This window comes from Ambystoma mexicanum, chromosome 9, assembly GCF_040938575.1.
Source record: "Ambystoma mexicanum isolate Mex_15411 chromosome 9, UKY_AmexF1_1, whole genome shotgun sequence".
NCBI lineage: Eukaryota > Metazoa > Chordata > Amphibia > Caudata > Ambystomatidae > Ambystoma > Ambystoma mexicanum.
In genome coordinates this window covers 941,099,186-941,115,006 of record NC_090931.1, presented here as the reverse complement: position 1 = coordinate 941,115,006, position 15,821 = coordinate 941,099,186, and the positions used below count along the sequence as shown (strand labels likewise).

Below are 15,821 nucleotides of genomic sequence, written 5' to 3'. Positions count from 1 at the left end.
TCCAGTGGTACAGACTTTCTCGCTAGAGTTTATTCCTAAACTAAACAACATTACCAGTTTATCACGCTGAACTACTTGGGACTGTTTATTGGGTGGCTTTCATAAACAACCCACAGAATTTACTAAAGGTATATGTATTGCATTATTGATCAACAAAGTATGTATTTTGTGAACATTGAAGTGTGCTGGGGGGTATCACAGCCTTTGTTACTTCATTTGCTATATTGAGATTGAATAATTATACTGTGACCATCTTCGTGCACAGCCAAAGGCTGTAGGATATCTGGACTGTTTTTGAATGTTCCTGTTTGACTTGACTTGCAAATTATGTTACCTCTGAAACATATTGGTTACTATATTTTGTTTTTGAGTCTCATTAATGTTTATTTAAGATTCCCTTATTGTGAGGGTTGTCTCGCCAAGGCCTGTGACATTTCCCCCTGTATGGCTTACTAATGATGTATACATCTGGGGCCCCTGTCCTTTTTAAAGTTCACTATATGCCGTGATTCAGATTGTGCCCATGTCCTGTGATCAATAAAAAGATTTTATGTTAAAAAAAGAAAGTTATTGAACAAAGTGATAATGTCATCATTGCGTTTTACATAAATGTTTTTCTGGTGGTAAGCAGCGTCCTGTTCATTTTCTAAATATACTTTAAAATATTGTATTGCTTTGCTTGTAATCACCACATCAGTGCGTTGAAGTGATACATACAGTCTAAATATTCCAAGATCAAGTAAGGGCATGTCTGAAATCTCCTACTCAAGCAGCAAAATACATTAGCGTTTAAGAAGGACAGATTAGATTCAGAAGGGCTGAGAATTAACTTCTGTGCACAACACACAATTTGGTGTGTTCAAGAGACTAGGGCACAGACATCCAAAATATCTTCTGCCAATATATCCTGTCAATATTATCAAAGCTGATTCTGGAATGTCGGCCGACCTGGCAGCAGCTTAAGCCAGCTGCTCCTGCTCCTTCCCTGTCAATGGATATTCAATATCTGGAATGAATGCCTTAAATAAAAAGATGGAAGTTCCAGAAAATCCTATCATTAAAAAGCCTAAACAAGGTGGTGAGATGGAAGAAACTCAGGGTATCCGTGACATTTACGCCCTGTTACTGAAGGTCTCTCAAGCTGTGGGAGAAATTGAATACTGCTTGTATGAACTAACCTCTATAAAGACAGTCATCTGGAGACAAGAGTGGCTAAGGTAGAGACAGGCAATACCGCACTGGCCTCAGAGGTTGCAGGGAGCTACAGAGCATATCAGGATTTGAGATCAGAAATTACTGACCTAAAGAAAAAGAATCTGAAGCTAGAAGCAGAAAGAAGGAATCTAATGGATATAAAAGAAAACCCTGAATTGAGTCATTGGGTTTATGACCAAGGTGCTGGGAAAGAGAGTAATGAACCCTGGTGATCTGGATTATTCCTACAGAGGGAGGGTAAAATATGGAAGATAAATCTAGACTGATAATTATTTTCCTAACCAAAGTAAGCGTAAAGGAGAAGATTTTGAAGGCGGTGGGAGAAAAAGGAAAATGTATGCTGAATGGAAATTCCCTGGCCATCTACGCGCTGGATAAGAGTAGAGGCCCTTTGAGTAATGAGAATACAATGAAACGAAGGGCCTTGAGAGAGTTTATGGCGGAGTGGAATTTACTAGATTTGTGGCGATTACAGAATCCATTGCTGAGACAATACGCTTTTGACTCTGGCCGACATAAAATATATTCTTGGATTTATCTACTTTTGACATCTCGATAATGCACTCAGAACTATAAAGGGGGAGACATTGAAAGCATACCAATCTCAGATCATGCACCAATCTCGCTTGAAATGGAGTTAACGTTTCTGATGCCAAAAACAAGTACATGGAGAATGAATGTAACACTTCTCGATGAACCAGAAATATTGGATAAAATAGTTTGATTTTAGGTTTTTTGTAGAGGAGACCTGGACTGGAGATGTGAAAGTGAAATTTGTGTGGGAGGCTTTCAAATCTTACATGAGGGGAATGCTGATTGGCCTCTCAAGCAAAAAGAAAAGGAAAAAGAGTTAAAGAACCTGAGTGAGGAAATTGCTAAACTTGAAAAGCAAAATAGGTTAACATATTCAATGCGCACGTACAATGTGCTCAACAGGAAAAAAACACCTAGAAGAAATACTTAGAGAATGTTGAAAAATTCCTATTTAAAACGAGATTATGAACGAGGCGAAAAACGTAACCGGCTATTGTAATGAACAGTGAAAAAACAATAAGTGCTATTGGAAATAGAGCAGGTAATTTGACATATGAGCCGAAGGAGCTAAATGATACGTTCAAGTTTTACTTTCTTTTTTACTAGGAATACTATACCAATTTATATTCTTCAGAAGTGCATGTGAGCCAAGAGCAAATGAAACAATTTATTAGAGGATGCAAGTAAAAAAAAACTAAAGACTGAGGACAGAGTGAGCCTTGAGAAGGATATGAAGGAAGAGGAGCTCAAACGAGCAGCGAGTCTCTTAAATTCAGGGAAATGCCTGGGGCCGGACGGACACCCAGCAGAACTATGTACAATTCTTCCAGATGAAGTATTTAACCTAATGCCGGCCATGAGCGAAGGTCTACTTCCATCTACCACAAGGCACGCCACTATTTCCCTATTCTTGAAGCAAGGGAAACCATTAGTAAATACGAGCAGTTATAGACCCATAAGCTTGATAAACACTGACAATAACATTTCTGCAAAAGCCTTAGCACTGCGATTGGAGCACCTGATGCCAAACATTATCGATGAGAGTCAAGCAGGCTTTGTTGAAGGGAGGCACGTGTCAGAGAATATGAGGAGATTATTGTTAACATTTCACAAGAGCAAGATATTTTTAAAGGAGGTGGTTTTATTATCACTGGACGAAGAGAAGGCGTTCTATCTAATGGGAATACCTCATGGCTGCATTAGAAGATTTTGTATTTGGAGAAAATATGATCAGATGGATTCAGCTCTTATATTCATGTCCAACAGCTAGTGTGAACACAATCGGCTTTACGTCAGGAGGATTTTGTTACGCTCCCCTGGCGCCCACAGAGGCGTCGATCTGGACTGGACTGCTGCGGTCTCCACCAATGTGACGCGTAGGGCCGAGATGACGGACTGGACTGGCCCACCTAGCTTCGTTTGCTTTGCCGTAGGAATATTCTTCTGCGAGTGGAGAGAGGGAATTAACCACCTGTGGAGTTGAGCGTAAATCCCCCACCCCGCTGTTCTCCCCACTGATCACCTTGGATGTTCCCTCTTATAGTCTCACCTGATGATTTGAAAAGATGAGCTATCCATCCTGCAATGAGCGCAGGGGCGCGTAGATAACCAGTTGCTTCACTGGCTCGAAGGAATTGGTGAGTTCCAGGACAATATTGACTCCGATATTCCCGGCTAGATGCCGTAAATATGTAGTTCGTAAGAGTTCAAATGCCTGACTTTCACTCTTGTCCGATTCCTTGCAGGTTGCAGCTTGACCCTACTGAAGAGTTCCTCGTGGCAACCGGTAATGTTCTGGTAAGGATTTGTATTATCCAACACAGTTCCATAAAATAATGTCCATATGTAAACTTGCTTTCTCCCTTATTCAGGCGCTGAGAGAAAGTATGAAGTCTCGGGGAATGATGCCTCCGGCGGTAAAATCAGGTAAGTCTTTTGTGGTGAGGAGTGTTCCCCTTGTTAGTCCCTTGTTTCACCTTGCTGTCCTTTTGTTTCCCCTTAGGGGCCAGGGTTCGGCTAGGATGCAGTGGAAGCTGCGCCGACCCGTGAAGAAGAATAGTACCCCCTGTGGTAAAATCAGGTAAGTCTATGGGGGGTATTCCTCTGTGTATTCCCTTGGCTCACCTTGCTGCTGTTGTCTTCTCCTTAGGTGCCGGAGTGCGGCGGTAACTTGCAGGAGGATGCAGTGAAATGTGAAGATGCTGCGAAGGCCGGTGAGTTCAGCACGGCGCTGCAGCAGGCGAGGCGACGCGCATAAAATAACTTCTTTCTTCCAGCTCGAAGGCGTGATGGATCGGGAATTCAGGTAAGGATCAAAGGTATTGCTCTTGTTGTAACCTTTTCTCCTTCTTTCTCCCTTTTGCTAGGAGCTCCAAACTCGAGGCGGGCGTGGCAGAAGACTGGATGCAGACTTGCAGGCACGGTGAGCGTTACGCTGCTGGATGCAGAATAATGCGAAGTTGCTCTTCGGGCGTGGTTTAAATAGCCTCCAAAGTAGTCCCAGGTAAGTATTCCTTCCCAGCCCCACCCGAGTAAAAAAATAGTCCCTAGGTAAAATAGTCCCTTCCAAGCCTCGTTTGGCTTGGAGCTCTTGCAGCATGGTCTGCATCAGGTAAGTTTGCAGCATGGTCTGCATCAGGTAAGTTTAATCTATGAGCCTGGCGCCTATGGTGCCAGGACTGACTCTCCATATGAGCCTGGCGCCATAGGCGCCAGGCTGCACCCAAATAGCCCCTAGCGGGGGTTGTTGGGCTTGTTTGGGGTAACTTGATGCCTGTTTCCGGGGTTGCTGGACTTGGTCTGGGTCCCCAGGGGTAGGCATCATGACAGATTTGAACTGAAAAGGAGAACAAGACCAGGATGTCCTCTCTCTCCCCTTTACTATTAGTCATCGCAATGGACCCCATTGCAGCAAAAATAAGAGAAGATATTTTAATTCAAGGAATACATTTTGGTGAATCCAGTCAAAAAATATGGCCCCACGCTGATGATATGGTTCTGGTACTACAAAACCTAGACACATCTGTTCCGGCACTAATATATCAAATTGATAACTTCCACAGGTACTCAGGGTATAAGATTAACTGGTCGAAATCGGAAGCATTGCCAAATGCATGTACAAATCGGCAGCTGAGTGCCTACGGTTTCAAATGGTGTTCTGATCAAATGCGCTACCTAGGTATTTGGCTAACAAAAGAAGTGGATAAAATGATGTATGTTAATCTTTCATACATTACTCAAAACATGGAGACAGACTTAAGAATATGGAACAACCTAAGATTAAGCCTGTGGGGAAGAGTGAATGCAATAAGTATGACGTCAACTCCACAAATGAACTACATTCTAAGCATGATCCCCCTGCAGGTCATAAAGAGGATAGAAAGCTTGATCCAATCTTTACTGTGGGATGGAAATCAACCACGCTTGAAACTCTGGAAACTTCAACTTTCATCAGAAAAAAGTGGTCTGGGTGTGCCAGATTTTGAAAACTAACATCTGGCTTTTGGAGCACGACATCTGCTACCATTCTTTGAAAATTCATCTGATGTCTGCACACAAGCTGAGACTACTAGGTGTACTCTGTTGACAACCAGAGCTATACTGACATCGAAAGACGCAGCAGGATGCAGATCATATGCACCAAACCCATTTATAAGGGCTTGTTGGAAAGGTCTAACGAGAAAAACTAAAAAGGACGTATCTAGCTCTAGTATCCCTTCTCTGTGGTTGAATCCAGACATTAAACTGGGAGGGAAAACGCTACTTTGGCCAAATGGGCTATTGTGTGGAATACAATGGATGGAAGACCTATTTCAGGGGAAAAAATGGATTTGTTTCAAAAGATTAGCTGAAGAAAAAGGTCTCAGAGATTGCACACCAGGTGAATACAGGAAACTGAAGAAGGCAATGAGGAATAGGATTCCAGAGAAAGGAAAAGACTGGCCTAAATGTTGAGAGACTATAAATCTGATGGTCACTTAGCCTCTAAGGTTTACAAACATTTGGAACAATACAAAGAACCAAATACAGAATTACTAGACAAATGGTCAGAAGTAATAGGATCAAAGATGAGTGAGAGTAGGTGGTGGAATTTATCTAAGATCGTGGCATTAACATCATTGAATGTAGGTGAAAGAAGTATACAAATCAAAATCCTAAACAGAGTATTCTCGACCCCGCAAAAACTGTATGCAAGACGATTGATTCAATCGGAGGCCTGTTGGAGATGTAAACACAGCGTGGGCACTTTTGAACACATGATTTGGGAATGCAACAGTTTACGCACCTATTGGAGAGAGGTTACGTCAAAAATTAACAAGGTTTTAATGCTAGATGAAGACTATGATTACTCAAGCATTATTCTGCGGGAGGCGGATTTGGTAGAAGATCTCTCATTCGCACAAAGCAGTTGGTTTTTCAGGGCTTTGAATTCAGCAAAATAAATTATTCTGAGGTAATGGAAAAGTGAGGAAACGCCAGATGTGTCAGATTGGATGTTGGACTTGCAACAAGTGTCGAGGATGGAGAGACTTATCCTTTACAGAGACAAGAAAACAAATGTATATGAACAAATTTGGGAAGGGTTTCTAGAATTGTGAAATATTAGTTTGATTACAATGTTGCTGTATGAACAAAGTTAGTGATTTGCCAATGTTATATAGCCTGGCTGTGAAAACATTAATTATATTCTTTTTTGTATATATGTTTGATCTTGATTCTTAATGTAAGGTTTATTTTTGTTTTAAATGTTTAAAATTCAATAAAAATGTAAATAAAAAAATATATATTATCAAAGCTGAGTTTTTCTATTATTGACATCAATTGGGCAATACAGGAGTCTTTCTTTAGTAGGCATTAAGGAGAATGAAACCTGCACCAAGTTTCATAGGAGGCAAGTGAAGAACTCTCAGGGCAAAATGCGGCAAAGTCCCATGCTAGAGGCTAGTGGATGGGACTGGTAAGACCCTTGGAGTAAGGAACTGCCACACACACAATCCATGATGCAGTCCACCAGAATGCCCCAACCATCTTTTGCAACATGCAGGTAGCGCACAGTTTGGACACCTAGCTCAATAGTGAGTTCTGCTTTACTAAGAAGTATCAGTTTGTAAGAGTAGCTCACATTGCTTGTGCGTGCCGTGACGCGCCTGGAGAGGCCAGGCTCTGAAAACAATAAACTGTAGTAGATATCAGGTGGAGCACTGAATTAAAGATTGCTGCTGGAAGTTTTAATTTTAATGTGTCAGCCAGTGGAGACGCGGATCAGACCCCATGCCAAGTATTTGCAGTGCTCAGTTCTGTAATCCAAATGAGCATTAGCCAATCACATAACCCACCCAGTGTGGGCCACTTGTAGGCATAAAAGGGGACCAAGGTTAGAGAGCGTGTGGGAGTTGGGCATATAGAGAGTGAATACATGCTTGGAATGTTGTGGTGCAATGAGGAAGCCACAGCAAGAAGCATCAATGGTAAGGTGGAGATGTGAGGGTTCAGAACGGTGGAGCTTAAGAGGAGAACATAGTAGCGAGAATGGAGAGTGCAGAGAGGAGAAACTGTAGAGGAGGTTGAAAATAGAAACTGTTACGCCTTCTCTACACTGTGGCAGCGCTGGCGTCTGTCCCTGCATCGTTGTATAGAAGTCCTTGAATCAGTGTGCAGAACCATCAGCAGTGGTTTAGACCTCCAACATTGCGCTTGAAGAACGCACCCTATGTCCCTTGTGATTCTGGAACCAGGCGGTATATTAAGGATCCGTGACTGGGTAACGCTGCGTTGCAACTCGTGTGTTGCTGTTATGGTCCATGCTTCTTGTTCCTTTGTCTTCCAGCTGTTTCTTTTGAAACCTGCCTTCCTTTCTTCGTGCTTCCTCTCCCGAACCACTAGTGTTCTGGCGCTCAGGATTTCCTTTCCAGTCTTGTGTTTCCCACTCCTTTCAGTCACCGAAGAGTCCTTACGCTCCTCATCCGCTTGTAATCAAGAGGTTTTTTTCTCCCTTCCTGTGAGTTTTTCCGTAGGGGTTTGGCCCCTCCTTGAAGCCGCTGATTGGCACTTGTACTATACATTGTCAGCCGTGGCTACATGGGAGGATCGACCAAGCTGCTTCTCAGATACGGTATGACGTGTTGCTGAGAGAAACAGGGCTAGGAGAGAAACTAATAGAGGGGGACGAAAAGGGCAGAGATGGAAGAGTGGATGATGAAGTTGGGAGCAAATAGTGCACATATGAAAAGTAGACTAGTGGAGAAGGACTGCAGCATAGGACGGGGAAAGAAGAGGGAGCAAGATGTGAGAAGGTGAAGCTGGAAGGAGGTGTCGAGAGAAGATGGTGTCCACAGAGAGAGATGAAAACCAGGGAAGATCTGAAGTTGGATAATGCTAGGGAGAAAATGGGGCACATAGAGAAGAGAGGGAATGAGAAGGAAATTCACAGAGTATGCTAGAGGTGATGGAAAGGGGAGAGCAAGGCAGAGAGTTAAGCTAAAGAAACAAACTGTGTTCAAGACCGGTGGCACAGACAGTGTGAACGAGGGAAGGAACAGAGAAATCTGGAAAGCTGAGCTAGGGAGACCAGAAGAAATGAGGGCAGGAGAAATAGAGGAGGAAAGGAGTGATAGAAAGAATAGAGTAGAAGGATGGTAACCCCCAGATCTTAATCCTAAGTAGACTCATGCAGTGGTGGTGAGGACCCTGGTTGCAAATAATGTCTTGTAACGATAACCATCTGAGCTAAGTTCAGACCACTAATAAGGTGGAGAGAGAGAGAGAGAGAGAGAGAGAGAGAGAGAGAGAGAGAGAGAGAGAAAGAACGAGAGAACGAGAACTAACTACAGTCCTAAGTAAAGTTACTAAATGTTGTCCCATTTCAGTATTAAAGTGGCATAGTAACATTAAGAACAATCTACCTAATGGGCTTAGTCAAGCCTGATCCCTCTGTTGCATCTAATAAAGAAAAGGAACCAATAGTTTGGCTTCGAGTTGTTGCTCAATACCTCGGCCGTGGCAAAGCTTAAGGTGTCTAAATAGTTGTACCCCTTATTTTGAAATTGTGTGCTGGGAAATATTCAGACTGGTTGGCTTCCCATTTCATTTATCTCCACGAGATTGTGTGTGGGGTTGTGGAGGTTAGCAGTTCAAGGTGAACACGTTCCCAAACAGACATTTAAAATAAATCAATTTATTTTAAACAAAACTAGAAATGACTTAGCAGCCAAAGGAAATGTACAGAGAACAGCGACCGAAGACTATCCAAAAGAATAAGAAACATTGCATACGCTGTCTTTTTGACTACATAGGATTAGGGCTTCTGTTGCTTAAGTCTGTTGCTCTCCCCACTGAACGCTTGGTGGAACAAACTCGAAGAGTGACATTTACGGCAATTTTATCGGGCGCTGGAAAGGATCTCCAAGATGAGAATTTAAAAGGAAGGTTAAACAAGCATGCAACAGTTTTGGCTAGTGTATAAGTATTGGGCATTTGCCTGTCACTACTATTAGATGCCTAGATGCTCGCACCGTTTTGCACCTGCTACCAACAAAGGCCGTTTAATACCACTGTGGCTGTGCCTGGCAAGTGCCTTTCTCATGCCTACACAAAAGCCCAAACTGTTGGCATTGCCAATGGCTGTTCAAGGATCTGATTGGTTCCACTAAATCATGCTGCATCTACTTCAGGACTCTATCTGCTCTGGTTACTGGAGCTTGTACTCCACGAGCCTGCCGGATGTTTGTCCAGCAGTGTATTTCCTGAGGGAAGGGGAAAAACGGGTGGGGAAGGGGGAGTTGCCTTTGCCTCTAGGCTCCTTCCACTAGTTGACCTCATCTCTATGGCAATCATAGCACTGTACATTACCTGCTTCATCAAGGTGCTAGTGCCCTTAAGTTCTCTACTTCTATACACTCGAGCGTCCAGCCAGTGCCAGCATTGTTTGACTTAGTGATGAGGACTCACATCTGGGCCCTGCGTCCTCAAGTGCTGGGCACTGAAAAATGGCTGCTAGCTCCTTTCTAATTGGGAGTGTGCCATCACTCAGCATGTGCTGTGAATGTATTGTTCCTGCAGGGTGCTTTATACGTCACAACATGTGGCCCTCACTATTACCCAGGTAACCTTTGGCATTCATTTTTTGTGGTTGTTCCAGCGGGTATAGGTCTTGTCCTTCGCTGGCTATTCACACAGCAGGGGCATCAGCAGTGGAGCATCCTGTATAAGCTAGGTTAACTTCTTGGGCACCTGAAGAGAAAAAGCATTGCACAGAGCTCTGCCCTACTGTAGAATGCGCATGTGGACATGCCTTCCAAAGCAGCCCTGGCGCCATAAAACGAAGATGCCTGTACAGGGTGCAGTGGAAGGGCTTATTTATATATCATAACTGACAATGTACTTGTATAGGTGCCACAGTGCCAAAGAGGGATAGAGCGCGCTATAAATATGGTCATTCTTTCGCAGGTTACTGGTAACCTGATTTTTTAGACCTATCGGTGGCCTTTGACTTGTTGGATCATGAACTCCTGCTCCGCACCCTCAGTGATGTGGGCTTGCTTATGTAAGGTCTTGTAGACCTCCTTACTTTGACATTCCACGAGACGAGGGTGGTGCTACGGACGCACCCCTCCTTCATGCCCAATGTGCCGTCGGACTTCCATCTCAACAAGGCCTTGGTATTACCGGTTTTCTTCCCGTCTTCTTCATCTCCGGCTGAGAGGACTTTGCACTCGCTGGATGTGGCTAGAGCGCCTAAGTTCTACTTGGACCGCACAAAGTGTTTTCGGAAGACATCACAGCTATTTGTGAACTTTGGCCCTGTGAACCAAAGGAAGGCTTCCATTTCCAGGTGGCTCTCCGGCTGCATCACCCATTGTCACTGGTTGGCAAACCGACCGTTGCCTGGCTGTCCGAGAGCCGACTCGACCAGAGTGATCGCTGTTAAAACGGCGTTCCTGTCTGGTGTGCCCCTGCTGAAAATCTGCAGGGCTGCTAGGTGGAGAATCGACACACACCTACACAAAGTTCTACTGTGTCAACAGGGATTCCAGGGAGGAGTCCAGAGTCGGCCAAGCAGTGCTGCGAAACCTGTTCACTCGAAGATGAGCCAGGTGAGGAGGTAAGCAATGCTTAATGTTGAGATGCTTAATGTTGAGCCTTGCCACCTCCCGTGGTTGTGCATGTGTGCACTGCTATGTTTTCTTTATTCATGAGCATGTGAATCCATGCAAGACCCCATGCTGGAGAAGGAACAAGTTACTTACCTGTAACTGTTATTCACCAGCATGGGTCTGGCATGGATTCACATGCGAACCCTCCCGCCTACCCCTCTGCGGCTCTTCTCTTGGGCCTACTGCCACTTTACGTGCTACCAAATCTGAGGATGGCTGCCAGAGGAGGGGCTTAGGTAGAGGGCAGTCATTGCTGGGGTCAGTATGACCCAGAGACCAGTGATTGGTTGTTCAGAGAAAGACAGTTCAGAAGTGAAACTGAAACTGATTTTTTCTTTACCGAGGATGCCCAGCCTGACAGGGAATATTCATGAGCATGTAAATCCATGCCAGACCCATGCTGGAGAACAACAGTTGCAGGTAAGTAACTTGTTCCTTTCAAGCATAGTGTTGTGTTATTAAATTGTGATTTCATATAATGTGTTAGTACTTAATTACCCCCTAGGTTTATCTGGGCCTACTTGTATTTAAATAAATCCTTTGTATTTAAATAAATCCTTTATTTTTACATACATAGTGTTTTAGTGTTTGTTTGGATCATTTGTATTACAATTTCACTTGTACTGATTCTACAGCCCTCTCTCCCTCCCGAGATGGGCCTGGCTGCTCTGTCTACACTACCATATACTCAGGTGGTACAGCCTTATACTAAGAGTGGAGTAGTTGGACTTCAGAAAAAACTGTCCTAACAGAGTTTATTTGAATACTTGTCACTGAATCTGTGTAACTCCCCTACAGCTCACATTGACCCCTCTTGAGATAGGCCTGGCTGCTCAACACGCTGCCAGAACTGTGTAGTGCAGGCTTATACCAGAGGTTGGGTTTCCTATACCTGTAGTCAGACTGGTTTGTCGTGTTCCCAGTGGGTACTGCATACAAACTTTGCCTAACAGTCGGAGATAGCCGTCATGGAGGAAAGGAGTTCCAGGGTACAGCAGCTGCCATTGAGAAAGCCAGACCACCAATAGTACTCATCGATACCCGAAGTACACAGAGTAGCAACACATTTGCTTATTACATGACAAAGGATATTTAATACACTTCTGCAAATACCCAGCGCCAGATCCATAGTAAGCACTATGGACAATGTATTAAGTAAGAATTGGTGCAGTCACACTGTGTGAGACTACACAACACGTGTCTGCTTGGTATTAGGTAACCCACCTTTTGGTATGGGTCTGTGCTACACAGTTTGGTGGTGTGACGGCGCAGCCAGGCCTGTCTCGGGAGGGGTAAATGTGAGCTGTAGAGCTGTACAAATGAAATTCATAAATACAAGTAGCCAAGTAAGACTTAACACTAAAGGTTTCAGTTTTAAATAGTTATGTATTGAATGAACATCCATTTTTAAATAATCGTTCTTTAAAAAGGCTTTTTTTCTAGCCGTAAATATACTTTAAAATGACTTCAGAATCAAAACAAGTTAGGGGATATGCTTTGGACGCAATTGCTACACCCTGAGGTGACTACAATCACAAGGACAAACATGGCATTCATATATCTCACTAGTATATTTTGCAGTTTCTGAGGTTGCAGAAAGGGTTGGAAAGGGAAGGAAAAAGGTTAAACAGTTTCTCAGTATATGTGCGGACATGTGGAACTGTGCATGCTTTCTATATCTACCAAAAGGAGGAGCCTTTAAAGGAATACATTTTCAGTTGTCAGCGATGGGAGTTATAACTAGATACTGAAAATTGCTTTGCTCAACAGTAAGACTTGCACCCATGTTGCGTTACTCTCCTTGTTTGAGACCCACATTTATGTTTGCATAACTTGCCAAATGGATGTACCAAAGGGTTTGTAAAAAAATGTCTGCAAAGGGAAAGGGAAGATGCAAAGCTATGTCGTCAGATAAGTACTAGCTGGCTGGTTATCCTAGTTTACAAAAAATACAATTCTTAATGTTATATAAAAAAGTGAAGGACAGTTCTTTGGTTGTTGATTTCTCGGGAGAGTACTTGAGTTGGGGGGCTAGTGGGGGCACATCTTGTTGGTCTTTTTGTTTGCAGCCTCGTGAGTGTCTGGTACCTGGGATGGGCCTGCAGACGGATTCCTGAATTTATGTTCGGGAAGATTAAGAATTGCATCACTGCTGCAATATGATCATCTTTGCTTGAAATACTTCTCGTGCACCTGGACCCCTGGGTTGCATGCTCTCGGCCTGAAATATTTATGGAGAGGGATGGCGATGCTTCTTGTTTGGATTTGATAAGTACAAACACTGAACCACTTTTCTCTTTATGTAAACAAAAAAAAAATGCCAGCATTCTTTGATTGTCGATGGATTGCTTGGGGATAGTATTTTGAGTTGGGGTGGTCAGGGCACAACTTGCTGGTCTTTGTGTTCACAGCCTCGTGAGAGTCTTGTCCCTGCGATGGGTCTAAAAATGCTATGCTGAAGTTTTGTTTGCTAATAGTAAGAATTACACCAATACTGCAATATGATCTCCATGTTTGAGACCACTTGTCCTACACCGGGACTAAGGGTTATAGGGTCTTGGCCTAAACTATTGCCACGAATGGGAAGCGACACTGCGTGGTTAGACAAGTATAAAAAACAATATGATTTCTGTTTTGTTTGGTTGTCAATTATTTGGGAAAGCGTTTGAGATGGGGGAGACGTAGGGGTGCAACTTGTTGGTCGTTCTCACAGTCTTGTCAAATCTTGTGTGTTTCTGAAGAAGTCACTTTCCATAAAATACCAACATTTTGTTCCGTGTTGCTTTCCTTTTTGCAAAATGTGAGCCATCTATTTCAGTTGTCTGTACCTCCTTTGTATGTGTTTGGTGTGCCTCTTAGTTTTTCTTAATTAGAAAATTGCACGCATCGATTAGTTTTGTTGTGGACAACAATGGAGTTGAGTGTGAAGATGATGAAATCAAACTTGATTTAGAGAGAGGTCGGAATGAAGTTGAAAGGACGGAAGATCGGCAATCTCTTTGATGTCTCTTTACAGACCAATCTGACTTTAAAGTGGTGGCAAGCAACCCTTGTTAACCTCTGTTAGTGCAGTGACTGCCTTACACCTATAATTTGCTTTCTTCTACTGCTTTCCTTTTTGACAAATGTGTGCGTTTTATGATCCGATGCAGCTAGGAGTAGAGAATGGAACGGGCGACGTATGTGGATGGAACGGGCGATTTATGTGGATGGAAGGGTGACGTATGTGATGGAACATGTGAAATATGTGGATGGAACGGACGAAGTACGTAGGTGGTACGGGGAAATATGTGGATGAAGTGCATAAAACAACTTAGAATACACGGAACGGATCGGAGTAAATAGAACAGATTTGAATGCATGAAACGGACCGGAGTGCGTGGGGCGGACTGGAGTGTATACAGCGGACTGGAGTGTATGGAACGGATTGGAGCGCATAGAATTGCGTGACATACATGGAATGGTTTGGAGTGCATGGAACGTTTAAAAGAGCATGTAACCCATCACCACGCTTACTCTCTTCTTTACACCACCATTCAACTAGAACACAGAGATACTATGAAACCATTCGGTATAACTGTTCTCATACCAACATCTGCCGCATACTCCCCATCACTCTTTTTAAACACTGCTGGTTAACCCCCCCCCCCAGCCAGGCGTTCTTCTCAGGCCTAACGCAGCCACATTCGGTCTGGATAAATCCTGCCAGAACCAACACATACACCTGATCTCTCAACCACCACACCTACCGCTAAGAAGCAGCTATTACACGAATGCCACACCAGCTGCACACATATCCGGTGCTCACACGCACCTTTGACTCCCTCTACTCTCTCTACTGACTTGAACTCCGGTTCCCAAGGGCGTTCAACCTACCAGCGCCTTCAGACCATACCAATGGTACATAAGGCGCTATATAAATGCAAGATAACATAACATAATCAGAATTCAATTGATTGGCTACAATCCTTTCTGTCTCATCGGATGTCGAGAATTTGCTGGGGAGAAGCCTCCTCCTCCTCCTCACCTCCCATCACCTGTTGCCTCCCACAGGGAGCCTGTATGTCTCCCTTATTATTTAACCCGTCGCCTCTCGTATCTCTTTCAAAGCAGCAGTGCTGGTGCACAATTGTCTTTATGGTTCTTCACCTGCTTATTTGAAAGCTGTGATCTATCCCTATGGTCTGACCAGATCACTTCGCCCTTCAGACAAAGGCCAGGTCAAATCCCTGTGCTTTAAACGGTCTAATGGCCTAGCTAAATCTTTCCCAGTCATATCTGCTAAAGTCTGGAACTCACTTGCCCTTCACCTAAGACTTGAAAACAATATCTCCAGATTGTGCCGCAAGCTAAACACTGTTCTGTTTGAATAATCCACTTTTTTCTTCTGTTAGGTGCCTTCTTGTCCTGTCTTCTCTGTTCGTTGTTTTGTGTTTCTTTACGGTGCACCCTGATGCCTGAGAGCTCTGGCGCCTTAAAAATAAATAAATAGATTCAGGGTATACTAACTAACTAAGCTATTGCACTGTAAATTATTTTGGATTTCACTAAGCATGGTGTTCCTTTCTAAAAGGTGCTGTGTAAGGTAACTGGATCATGTTAGTCAACACAAGAGTCAAACCTCGAATAGGAGAACACATTTGACTTTTATAGGTAAAGTCAATGAAAACAGTAAGATATTACAAAGGGCATGGCACTGCATGGGGCAGAAAGACACTGTACTATACAGGTTATGCCCATGCATAAGGCAATTCTTTTAAACAATAAATCCATAAATCCATGTAACATGTGCCACTCCATTGACTAGGGCATTTCGCTAGGGTATGAACCACCGTAATGGATTGTATTGGTGAAGCACCAAGGGAAAATTGCACACTTCCAAAGCAAGCTGAGCTTTGGGTATGGCCACAAAGGAGCCTT

General features: G+C 43.5%; 1 protein-coding gene across 5 annotated transcripts in view; it reads left to right on the top strand.

Annotated features, from left to right (window-relative positions):
- MTX2 (metaxin 2) overlaps positions 1-15,821 on the top strand; it is a 969,974-nt gene that overhangs the window by 645,952 nt on the left and 308,201 nt on the right. The gene's annotated exons all lie outside the window — the stretch shown is intronic.